The sequence below is a fragment of the Hoplias malabaricus genome, chromosome X2, assembly GCF_029633855.1.
Source record: "Hoplias malabaricus isolate fHopMal1 chromosome X2, fHopMal1.hap1, whole genome shotgun sequence".
Classification (NCBI taxonomy): Eukaryota; Metazoa; Chordata; class Actinopteri; order Characiformes; family Erythrinidae; genus Hoplias; species Hoplias malabaricus.
In genome coordinates this window covers 4,684,650-4,697,697 of record NC_089819.1, presented here as the reverse complement: position 1 = coordinate 4,697,697, position 13,048 = coordinate 4,684,650, and the positions used below count along the sequence as shown (strand labels likewise).

At 41.8% G+C, this 13,048-nt stretch overlaps 1 protein-coding gene across 2 annotated transcripts in view; it reads right to left on the bottom strand.

Annotated features, from left to right (window-relative positions):
• Positions 1–10,426, bottom strand: part of LOC136677244 (guanine deaminase-like) — a 31,917-nt gene extending 21,491 nt beyond the window's left edge. The window contains exon 1 of one of the 2 annotated variants that reach the window (XM_066654727.1): positions 10,355–10,426. The gene's annotated coding sequence lies outside the window, so the exon portion shown is untranslated. The remainder of the gene's footprint in view (positions 1–10,354) is intronic. The other variant, XM_066654728.1, reaches the window with a different exon arrangement.
• Positions 10,427–13,048: the final 2,622 nt, after the last annotated feature.

The window sequence follows — 13,048 nt, the reverse complement described above, 5'->3', positions numbered from 1 at the left end:
TCACTGCCCTCAACAATGATGGAAATATCAGCCGTATCCTCATCTCTGGCAGCCTGGACAACAGGGGCCTTCAGGACGTGCAGTGTAGTGAAAGAAACTCAAGTGTAGTCACCTCAGTTGTACTCCTTGTTGAATTCCAGCTCTATAATTAAACATATATATATATATGTTCTGTTCTCTTCAATATATTTTCTTTAAAATTATATTAAAATATTTAACGAAAAAGTGTAAAACTGCTTATGCATGCAAATTCATTAACTACAGAACTTCAAATGTAAAAGATTATCAGGTTATAGTACGAACGATTATACAAACGATTATGCTACAACTGATGCTAAAGATCTCACCTAAATAACTTAAATTAACCTCCTATCTGCTTTTCTCCCTGCCACCTGCATTTTTCACTGCCCCACTAGTTTTGTTACTGCAGTCCATCTGTTAGGCTCGAAGGGTGCGGACTGACTGAGGCGGATGCACTCGCTAAAACACAACAAACTTTAATAACGAATAATAACAAAACAAAGAAACATTAACAGAAGGAAAACAAACAGGGAGCCAAGCAGGCTAAACTAGACACGGGGAAACTGCAGAGACAGACTGACTAGATAACACTAAACAAAGTAAGCACAACAACGAGACTGGGAACTGGAATCTAGGAGAACGAGAACGAGAATGACACAAAACGACATGACCTGACTGGGAACACGACGAAACAAAGGTGCAATGTTCGACAAGAGGGCGTGAGACAAGGGGGCTTAAATACAACAACAAACAAGAAACACCTGAAATGGATAACGAGGGTTAAAACAAGGAGGCGGAACAAAGGCGGGGCATGAACGACAACAAAACAAAGCCATGTGCTGAGATAGAGAAAACAGACATGACGAGACGAGGGCGTGACAGATGCCCCCTCCTGAATGCGCAACTCCTGGGGTGCGTAACCTAGACCCCCCAGAAGCAGGCACAGGAGGGAGCACGGAAAACAAGACAGACTAAGACAAGGAACCGTGGGAGACAGGACTCAGGACAGGACGGGAACAGACACAGGAAATGGAGCTGGAGACAAAAGACTAGACTCTAGACAGAACAGAAGACTCACAAAGGGGAGCAACCAGTGAAGAAACTAGAAACGGAGACACGAAAGAACTATAGACGGGTGGCAAAGCACTGAAACGAAGAGAATGGACTGGAGACAGAACTTGAGCGAGGACAGAAGACTGGACTAACAGGGGACGGGACCTGGGGCTGGAAAGGACTAGACTGAACGGGAGTGGTTACATGAGACTGGATGGGAGTGGACAAATGAGACTGGACGGGGTGCTTAACATTGGACAAGGCACTGGAAGGGAACAAGGACTGGACAGAAGACAGGACAGGGGACTGGAACGGAGGCAAAACAGGTGACTGAACACTGGGCGGATACGGGGACTGGCCATGAGGCAGGACAGGTGACAGGACTGGGTGCTGGGAACGGACAGAAGATGGGACTTGAGACAGGACAGAGGGTTGAAACGGGGACTGGACAGGAGACGGGACTTGAGACAGGACAGAGGGTTGAAACGGGGACTGAGGCAGCACAGGAGCAGAGACATGAGACTGGACCTGGGACAAGACAGGTAACTGGACTGGGGCTGGGTGCTGGGACCGAACAGGAGCAAAGACTGGTGACAAAAAAAGTGGACATAACTGAGGACAGGACAGAACCGGAGACAGAAGATTGGACAGGGGTATGTGACTGGACAGAGGCTGGGTGCTGGGACTGGACAGGAGACCGGACAGAGGGTTGCAAAAGGGAATGGACAGGACTTGACAAGGGAACAGGGACCAGAACATTTACGGGGACAGAAATGAACACAGTGACAGGGACTGGGACAGAGACAAATGCAGACATGGGTACAGAGACAAGGAGAGAGACAGGAACTAGGACAGGGACAGACAGGGGAACCAAAATAACATGGGGGTGCCCAGGACTGGCAAATGTCTGAGGGGAAGTCTGAGGAACCAGCCTGGGCACAGTTCTGGGTATCGGCCCCGAAGTCCTTGGGGTCGTCCCATGGACACGACCAAGAGCGGCCGGGGCCACAGTCACGGGAGCAGAAACGGCCGTAGCCACAGTCACAGGGGCAGAAACGGCCACAGTCACAGGGGCAGAAACGGCCGTAGAAACCTCCTTCTCTGGGGCATGTGCAGCTGAGGAAGCCGCCTTCTCTGGGGCATGTGCGGCTGAGGAAGCCGCCTTCTCTGGGGCATGTGCGGCTGAGGAAGCCGCCTTCTCTGGGGCATGTGCGGCTGAGGAAGCCGCCTTCTCTGGGGCATGTGCGGCTGAGGGAGTTGCCTTCACGAGGACAGGAGCGGCTGGAGGCGCCGCTTTCACGAGGACAGAAGCGGCTGGAGGTGCCGCTTTCACGAGGACAGGAGCGGCTGGAGGCGCGGCTTTCACGAGGACAGGAGCGGCTGGAGGCGCCGCTTTCACGAGGACAGGAGCGGCTGGAGGCGCCACTTTCACGAGGACAGGAGCGGCTGGAGGCGCCAAGTTCACGGAGACAGGAGCGGTGGGCGCCGCGTTCACGGAGACAGGAGCGGCTGTGGAAGCCGCGTTCACCGAGACAGGAGCGTCGGATGCCGCCTTCAAGGAGACCTCCAGACGTGCCATGAGGCTTATAAGCTTCTCCTGGAGGTCAGGAGGGAGTGCAGAGAGGTGCTTGGGAACAGGGGACCCTGCAGCAACATCCACGAAGGCAGGAGGCCCTGCAGCAACGTCCACGGAGGCAGGGAGCCCTGCAGCGACGTCCACGGAGGCAGGGGGCCCTGCAGCAACGTCCACGGAGGCAGGGGGCCCTGCAGCAACGTCCACGGAGGCAGGGGGCCCTGCAGCAACGTCCACGGAGGCAGGGGGCCCTGCAGCAACGTCCACGGAGGCAGGGGGCCCTGCAGCTGTTAAGGGTTTAGGGGGTCTGATGGGTGCACTCTTAAGGGATTTCTTTATCCATGGATCCCCCAGAGGTGCGCCCCTGTTAGCCTCACTAAAATTTCCCCGGAATTGAGGGGGTAATCCACCATCGAGGGGGTGACTCCAGCACGTTTCTTACGCCGACTCCTTCGACTCGCACTGGCGCAATTACTCGATTCACGGGTTGACTTTTCCGATAGGGGATACGGAACTGCGCCAGGCATGAGCTGGAGCCGGCTACTCCACTCCATCGCCCTGTCAAACAGAGTCTTTGTGCTAGCTGCGTCCTTAGTTTGGTCGAACATTCTGTTAGGGACGTGGGGGGCGGACTGACTTGACACAGTACAAAGAACGAGAACCAGAAACAACATGACTAGGAACACGACGAAACAGAGGTGAAATGTTCGACAAGAGGACGTGAGACAACGGGGCTTAAATACAACAACAAACGAGAAACACCTGAAACGGATAACGAGGGTAAAGACAAGGAGGCGGAACAAAGTCGGGGCATGAACGACAACAAAACAAAGCCATGTGCTGAGATAGAGAAAACAGACATGACGAGACGAGGGCATGACACCATCTTTACATAATTACATAAAGAAAATGAATTAGTTCATGTTCATAGTTAATTTTGAAAAATTTAACTAACTTCACAGCTCCAAAAAAAAACTACTTCAGATGCTTTTATTTTTTTCTCTCAGTAAATAGGCTTCTATCGTTTTCAATTTAACCTCCTTCTGCTACTCCCTAACAAAGAATTAGTGTATGTGGAATTATATATTTAAAACATTACATTACACCAATACCAGAATTGAGAATGTATTTTAACCTACTTAGCTAGTACCTTATGACTTCTTAACATGTTTCAGCAGTTTTATTCTTATACTGAGGTATGCGGTTCTGTGTCATAAAAACCCCACAAAAATGCTCACATCATCTTATAAAATACGCCATCAAACCACATAATTACTCAAATTAAAATAACTCACGTATGAGCGATTGTCATGTCATTTAAATGTATTCTATGTCAGAGGAAAAAAAAGAGCTAGCTAGAGTTAAACAGGTTAGCTAAAGTTTGTCATTAGAAAAAAAAAACTTCAATATTATGTATGTAGCGTATAGCAGTTTATAGAATATTGTACATAACATTAATGATGTTAACTACATTTGGGTGATACCAAAATACTTATGTATCCAAAAATATAAGGTTAAATTGAAATATTTACGGGATGAAGCTGGACCCTGAGGCCGGTGAGAGCTGCTTGCGCCGCTGTCACAGAAAAGAGTGTGAATCTTCATTGTCTTCTTCTTCAGTGTTTTTACAGCTATTCGCTTCTGCCACCTTCTGTTTTCAAAAACCTAAATAACAATTTCCTCCCTTCAGCACGGCACTGTCTCTTTATTAACCCTATCTATCATAATCATTTCTGTCGTTCGTCTCCCAGTCATTACATCATTCATACATTATCCGCTTATCCAGTTCAGGGTCGCGGTGGGTCCAGAGCCTACCTGGAATCATTTGGTGCAAGGCGGGGAATACACCCTGGAGGGGGCGCTAGTCCTTCACAGGGCAACACAGACACACACATTCACTCACACCTACAGACACTTTGGAGTCACCAATCCACCGTGGGAGGAAACCGGAGCACCCGGAGGAAACCCACACAGACACGGGGAGAACACACCAACTCCTCACAGACAGTCACCCGGAGCGGGAATCGAACCCACAACCTTCAGGTCCCTGGAGCTGTGTGACTGTGACACTACCTGCTGCACCACCATGCCGCCGTTTTTACATCAATATTCTAAATTATTACAATATTAACAGCTTACATATAACTGTATGGCATTTAACATCATAAAATAATGATTATATTTATTTAACATTTTTTACATCGTTTTCCAGACAGTTTCCAGTTATGTTCTTTTCTTTTTACATGTGGGCCATATACGATTAATACGCAGTATTTAATAAAATGCTCTGATCAGTGTAGTGTGCTAACTGCAATGGCAATCGCCTCGCCAGCCGACAGTGCCAACGTGCAGCCAGAATTGGGCCAGACGCGGTGTGCCGCATTCACACCGAGACGGCAGCCAGCCAACAGTTCCGAGCCTGAGCCAGAATTGGCCCAGGTCTACCTTGCTAGCTGGGATAGACTTGTTTACAATAGAATTGGGACATAGCAAGTCTTCTGTTGCTTCTATATATCTTGCACTTAAAATTATGGTTTCTGTAGTGTTTCATATAGCTGTTTCTTAACCATGCTCTAGGGTGATGTGTAATATTTATGTTATTAATAACAACTTTGTTTTGTTTCTCTCACATATATTGTAGGTGTGTGCAGGAACTGGAACTCGTCCCTGTTCCCCTGTCAAGTCCTGTCCAGTCCTCTATTAGTCCTGTCCAGGCCCCATTTCAACCCTCTGTCCTGTCTCATGTCCAGTCCCCGTTGCATTCTAGTGTCTTGTCACCTGTCTCTTCTCCAGTCCAGTCCTCGTTTCAACCCTCTGTCCTGTCTCAAGTCCCGTCTCCTGTTCAGTCCCAGTTTCAGCCCTCTGTCCTGTCTCAAGTCCCGTCTCCTGTCCAGTCCCCTGTCTCGTCACCAGTCTCTACTCCCATCCATTCCCAGCACCCAGTCCTGTCACCTGTCCTGCCTCATGTCCAGTCCCCGTATCCGTCCAGTGTTCAGTCACCTGTCTTGTCTCCATTCCAGTCCCCTGTCCTTTCACCTGCCCATGTCCAGTCTTCTGTCCCCAAACCTGTTCAGTCCCCAGTCTTGTCACAGTTCCTGTCTAATATACAACCCCAGTCTCCAGTCAAGTCTCATGTGTCCACTCCCGTCCTGTCCAGTCGGTTCCAGTCTCTTGTTCAGTCTCCTGTTGCCCCCCTTTGTCAGTCTCCTGTCATGTCCCGTGTCCCGTCTCATATATCCGGTCCTGTCGTGTCCCCAGTTCCTATGTCTGTTCCTGTCTTGTCCTGAGTCCTGTCTCCTAATTGTTCCTTGTCTTGTCCTAGTTTGTCTTGTTTTCCATGCCCTCTCCTGTTCCAGCTCCTGGGGGGTTTAGGTGTACGCGCCACGGGAGTTGCGCGTTCGGGGGGGGCATCTGTCACGCCCTCGTCTTGTCATGTCTGTTTTCTCGGCCATGTCCTCTTTCAGCACATGGCTCTGTTTTGTTGTTGTTCTAGTCCCGCCTTTGTTCCACCTCCTCGTTTGTCTCATTTGTTACCCTGCCCCCTCATTATCTGTCTCAGGTGCGTCTTGTCTGTGTTTTGTATTTAAGTCCCCTTCCTTCACTTCCCTTTGTCGGTCATTCGTTCTTTGTATCGTGCCAAGTCGGTTATGTTATCAAGTCTCTGTCTCTATCTTTTTGTTTAAATAAAGTCATTTGTGTTTCAGCGTGTGCGTCCGCCTACGTCAGTGCGCCCCAGAGAATCCTGACACAATCAAGTAGAATCTGAACAAAACATTGTTCTTCAAACTCACTCACACCTACAACTTTATAGAAAAAAAAGATCTTATATTTCTTATTTGTTTTATATTATTATTTTTTTGTATTTACTGTAATTATACATAACTTTATACAAGCACCATGCTCACTGAGAATGCATTAATTTAAATTATTTAATTTATTTTTATCTTAGATGCCTAAACGTTTGCAGAGCACTGTATAAATTTACATTTACAGCATTAGGCAGATGTTCTGGCTGGCAGAATTAGTTACATAATAATCTCAGGTTCTAGCTCCTACTGCTGATCTTTGAAATCTGTTCTGTATTAGTTTTGTGTTGGATTGTTTGTTTTGATTATTTTAATTTGTATTTAATTTTGCCAATAGATCACTTCAGGCGGACAAATGACTGCTGGAGGACATGAGCAACAACATCTGTAAAGTACAGTAAAGCAGGGCTCGGTGGTAAATAGATCATACATCATTCAGTTATATATATATATCGAGATAATTGTCCATATCACCCAGCCCTATAAAGCATTAAAATGTGAAAATAAATTTAAAACATGACATCAATAAATATTAAATACAATTTTTTTTTTTTATGTGTGTTTGTTTTCAATATTAACTTTACTGAAGAGATGACTGAAATTTGAGTCTGTATATTTATTAAAATAACCCTTAAAGAACATACAAGAAAAAATAACATGCAAGGTGACTCATAACATGTTGTGTAATTTGTACAATTTACAAAAAAATGTGGAGCTTTAATTTTTTTAGACATGCATTCTGTCTGTTGGGTAACTTTATAGCACAATATAATTTAGATAGCCACACAAAATGTGGTCATGTGTAATGTTTCATTACTGAAATAATCATTTTCAATAATAATTTTCATTATTGATTAAACAATTACTGTCACTTTAATGATAATGTATTTAGAAAAGTAATTTCTATTTTCTAAAATGTATTTATTTTACAAATGTGAATTTAAGTTTCCATATAAAAGCGTCCTTCAAAATAAAAAGACGTACAATCCTTTCAAGCAATTCTGAGGACGTCTTATAGACGTGGTTTTATGAGTGCTGGGGACGTTGTTGAAACGTGAGGACGTCAGAAAAGACATCCTCTGAACGGTTTCTGGGACCCTAAAATAATAACGTCCATATAACGTTATCTTTACACCTATTCACAACTTTAAAGCCATTATGAGGATGTCCTATAGACGTGGTAGTATGAGACTGCGGTTAAGCCAGCCGCCGTTTGAGAAAACACGGTTAAACTAGCCGCACGTCAAATTTTAGTGCGCGTATACTAGTGACAAACCGGTAATACTCAAGGAGCGTGAAGACTTGAGCTCATGCCCTTCATTTTAAAGCAAAAGTAACGGCATTTAACCGGTTTATATGTTGGTCATTTCTAGTAAGTAGTCCAAACAATCAACAGATATCAGTTCAGGGTTTACTACACTATGTATCTATGAAGTATGAGATGATTTTACTGTATAGTTTTTATGTAAATGACATTCAAAATCCCTATAATTGTCCATTGTTTTTTTTACCTGAGTCAGGTTCACTGCTTTATAATATGGTTATTTCTAATAAGTAGTCCATAAAACCAACAGATATCAGTTCAGAGTGTACCACACTATGTACCTATAAATTGTGAAGTGATTTTACTGTATAGTTTTTGAGTAAATGACATTCAAAATTCCCATAATTGTCCATTGTTTTTTAACATGAGTCAAGTCCACTGCTTTATATCATCATTAAGAACAATGGAGAATTATTGTGATTTTGAATGTCATTCACTCAAAAACTATACTGTAAAATCACTTCATATGTCATAGATACATAGTGTGGTACACTCTGAACTGATATCTGTTGGTTTTATGGACTACTTGTTAGAAATAACCATATTATAAAACATTGAACTTGACTCGTGTTCAAAAACAATGGACAATTATGGGACATTTTGAATGTCATTTACAGAAAAAAAATTACAGTAAAATCACTTCATATTTTATAGGTACATAGTGTGGTACACTCTGAACTGATATCCGTTGATTGTATGGACTACTTATTAGAAATTACCATATTATAAAGCTGTGAACTTGACTCATGTTAAAAAAACAATGGACAATTATAGGGATTTTGAATATCATTTACTCAAAAACTATACAGTAAAATCACTTCATATTTCATAGATACATAGTGTGGTACACTCTGAACTGATATCTGTTGGTTGTGTGGACTACTTGTTAGAAATGACTATATTATAAAGCAGTGAACCTGATGTTAAATGTGACATGTGAACCTCATGTTAAAAAACAATGGACAATTATGGGGAATTTGAATGTCATTTACATACAAACTATACAGTAAAATCACTTCATATTTTATAGGTACATAGTATGGCAAACACTAAATTGATATATATTGGTTGTGTGGACTACTTATTCAAAATAACCATTTTATAAAGCAGTAAACTTGAGTTAACATTAAAAACAATGGATAATTATTGGGATTTTGAATGTCATTTACATAAAAACTATACAGTAAAATCACTTCATACTTCATAGTTACATAGTGTACTAAACTCTGAACTGATATCTGTTGATTGTTTGGACTACTTACTAGAAATGACCAATATATAAACCGGTTAAATGCTGTTACTTTCTTTAAAATGAAGGGCATAAGCTCAGGTCTTCACGCGCATTGAGTATTACCGCTCTGTCACTAGTATACGCGCACTGAAATCTGACGTGCGGCTAGTTTAACCGTGTTTTCTCAAACGGCGGCTGGCTTAACCGCAGTTTTATGAGGTGCTGGGGACGTTCTGAACGGTTTCTGGGACCTTACAAAATAACGTTCATATAATGTCATTTTCTGACGTCCTTTCAACTTTAAAGGACGTGCTCAAGACGTCATTTTGTTAGCTGGGATAGGCAAACGTATTTTCAGAGCGCAGAATTAAAGAATGGGTTTCTTAAGGTGGAATTTTTTTAAAACACGGCGTTCAAAATATACTGGCTGTGTTTTGAACATGTTATTATTTATTTCAAGTGGCCATTTTTGAAGGTGGACGTCTCAATACAATTGTGGGGTTCTTAAGGTGGATGTTTTAAAGGTGGCATTCAAAATGTATCGGCCGTCTTTTTATGCTTTTAAGATTCGGTTGCGAGGAACGACGGGGCACGGGGAGATAAGCGGCGAAACATATAGCGTTTCCTCCTGGAAATGAAGACCTCTAGTTTATTACTGGCTTGCTCCTAACATGTCTTCAACTTAATTAAAATGTCGGATACGTTTTTTTCCTTACAAGAAATAAAAAGTGTGTAAAAAGTTCCTGGCCATAGTCCACAACAGAAATCAACAGGAAACACAGTTCTATCAAATTGTAGTTTAACTACAGATTTTTACCATTTTAACCATTTCTTCTAGAAAAGAGAATCTAGTGTAGCTTTAGGGGGTAAAACTAGTCCCTAACACCACTGTTTCTTGTAGGCACATAAAAATATCACTTGAACATAGATTTTAGTTTTTTTTTTTTGTTTACTTTATTTTTTATTTTTTAAACAAAGCCCAAACCCACCAGTGTTAAGAAAAACATTGCAGGAAAACGATTATTAGAATATTATTAACATACAAAAGTGGTCAACGTGAATTTAAGTTCATACAGGGAAAGAAAACGCAAAATCTTTGCTTTTCTTATTTGAAATAAAACGACGACGGCTTTCTACAGCCATTCTCTACATGTGTTCAGTTTAACATGTTTGGTAACCGTTGGCGATGACATACAGAAACTGTAAAAGGTGCCATATGTTTATAGATATATTTAAAAAATAATAATTCTCCTTAAAGCACACTTAAAATATCAACCTGTCATGGGACCAGGTTTGCCAAAAAACTTAAGCATAAGGCTTTTTGGTTTATTTATTTCCTCACGTACCTTCCCCTTGCTGTCGACCCCCAGCAAGTAATCCTTCAGGATCTCCAGCGGTGTGTCGCGCGTGGAGTGCACGAGCATGCCCCGGTACACCAGCTTCAGCGTCATGTCTCTGACTCCAGCGCGCCCACCTTCCACGCATTCCCAATAGCTTTGATTGTAGGTGCACCTCTGCCCGCTTATGTAATCCTGAGTGACGTCACACTGATAGGCGTCCAGATCCTACTTTTATGTCACAGAAAAATATACACTTAAAAATGATGGTCCTACAATGGTTCTTTGGTAAAGGAAATGGTTCTATGTAGAACCACGAAAGAACCTTTGGCTTGATTAAGATGATGGAGAATGTGCTATAGAGGGTTCTGTATGGCACCAAAAACGGTTCTTGTGTTGTAACAAGCTTGACACTGTAATAGAGGATCCGTTTTTGGTGCCATGCAGAGCCTTTTTCTAAAAGGTGCTATAAACAACATTCTCCATCAACCTGAAGAACCCTTTCATGATGCTAAAGAGGGGGTCATACCCTGCTACAATAGTTAAAAACAGTTTCTGCAGTGCTGAGCCCAGAGTAGCAACGGAAGAGGCTCACTATTACAGGTCAGTGAAGCATCACAATGATACTGAAGCTATAATGTTAAGGTAAAACTATTATATAGTGTTCCTATAAGTGCTGTTTGTCTTATGGTGACAGTTCTGGTGCAAAAACAGGTTTACATAGCTTAAAGGAGCAATGTGTAAAATATTTACTGTTTTTAATCATAAAATGTCCAGTGTGTGCTCACATAGGTTAAGGAAATAATCAAAGCTAAAACACTGCTGCCGCTTGTAGCATTGCTGAAACAGTATATTCTCTTTGAGAAGTACAGTCCGGAGCAGAGCTCCTGTGATCCTCTATGGAGAAATCAATCTTAGTAGTACACAGCAAATATAAGCATTTCCATCCATCCATCCATCCATTATCTGTAACCGCTTATCCAATTTAGGGTCGCGGTGGGTCCAGAGCCTACCTGGAATCATTGGGCGCAAGGCGGGAATACACCCTGGAGGGGGCGCCAGTCCTTCACAGGGCAACACAGACACACACACATTCACTTATAAGCATTTCCCTAGTAGGTAAATGTTTTACTCACTTGAAAGTTGTGTGTTTTAAATGGATGAAATTGGAAATAAGAAGTGTTTCAAAACAAGATTTGTTCATAAACCTATTGCTAGCTTCAATAAGAAGCTGGAGAATAACACTCTTAAATTGACCAATTTAAGGTGAAACTAAACACTTGAATATGAAAATTATGAATAAGAAGCAAGGATCTACCTCCTAAAATGACATTTATGGTTGAAGGGAAAATAACACCAGCCTTGTCTAATCAAAAAAATTTAAGGTGGTTTAGACAGTAAATACTTGTAAATGCAGCGAAAACTGCAGGGGCTTTTTCAATTTTTGCCTTTCACTTAGGTAAATGTTTAGTGACAGCACATACTATTGGTTTGTGTGTTTTAAACTGATAAACTAGAATAACAGTGGCTTCAAAAAAATTCTACATCTATAAAGCTAGTTTCGGCTCTTAAGGTGGAACAGAGAATTTAAGAAGATGGTGAATAACACCAATAAAGACTCGTAAACGAACACATGTAAGCAAATGGTTGACTATGAAAATTGTGAATAAAAAGCAAAGTTCTGCCTCCTGAATGACATTTTTGGTGGAAGGCAAAATCAATAAGTAACACCGACCTTGTAGTCGAAATATTAAGGTGGATTTGGACAGTAAAGGGTTATAAATGCAAGGAAATGGTGTCTGTTCATTCACTTTTTTTTCTCTTGCGTAGATAAACGATTTAGTGAAATTGTGAACAATTTTTTTGTGTAAATATGTTGGTTATGGCACATTCTTCTGAGCTATTACAGTTCAAAGATTTTAAACTTGTCTCTTGCTTGTTCGTTCACTTTTCTTCAAACTGGCAACCTGGTAGAGCTTTACATCTGGCCAGGAGATGGAGGAGGCTTAGGGCTCTCTCCAGTTGTGAAACTGTATTATAGTTTAAATGTTTGGTGTCAATATTACAGATTGCTCCTTTAAATTTTGGAAGGTTCTGTATTTTATATATATATATATATATATATATATATAATTTGGCCTTCCCCTTTCTTAATTCAAGTTTTGGCTCCTAATTAAAAAGCTTAATAGCTGCAGAAAGACATTAAGAAGCATACAATCTCATTATTCATTCATCTTCTGTATCATAGTGTACCCAGAGCCTGCCTGGATTCACTGGACACAAGGCAGGAACACACCAAACTTCTCACAGACAGTGACCCCTGGCCCAGAGACTGAAGCTATGTGACAGCAACACAACTGATCCACACAGCAAGCACAGTGCTGTGAAAAAGATATGACCCTCACTGATTTTTTTTATTACTGTGTATGTCGCATTGCATAATTTATGATCTTTAAAAATTGTGGAGAAAATAGGAAAGGAGAATAAACACCACTTCAAATATTTAAAAAAGCAAATAAAGGCTATTATGTTGAAAGGAATACATTTTTAGACATGCTATGTGTGACGGGAAAATGCAATATAACATTGTAATGAGATAATAATGATAATCCACCAATATACTCTTTAAATATTGTTATACACAGATACATCATGATTGAAGTACAGAACAAATTGTGCTTAAGCTCATGACCTTAAAGTGTT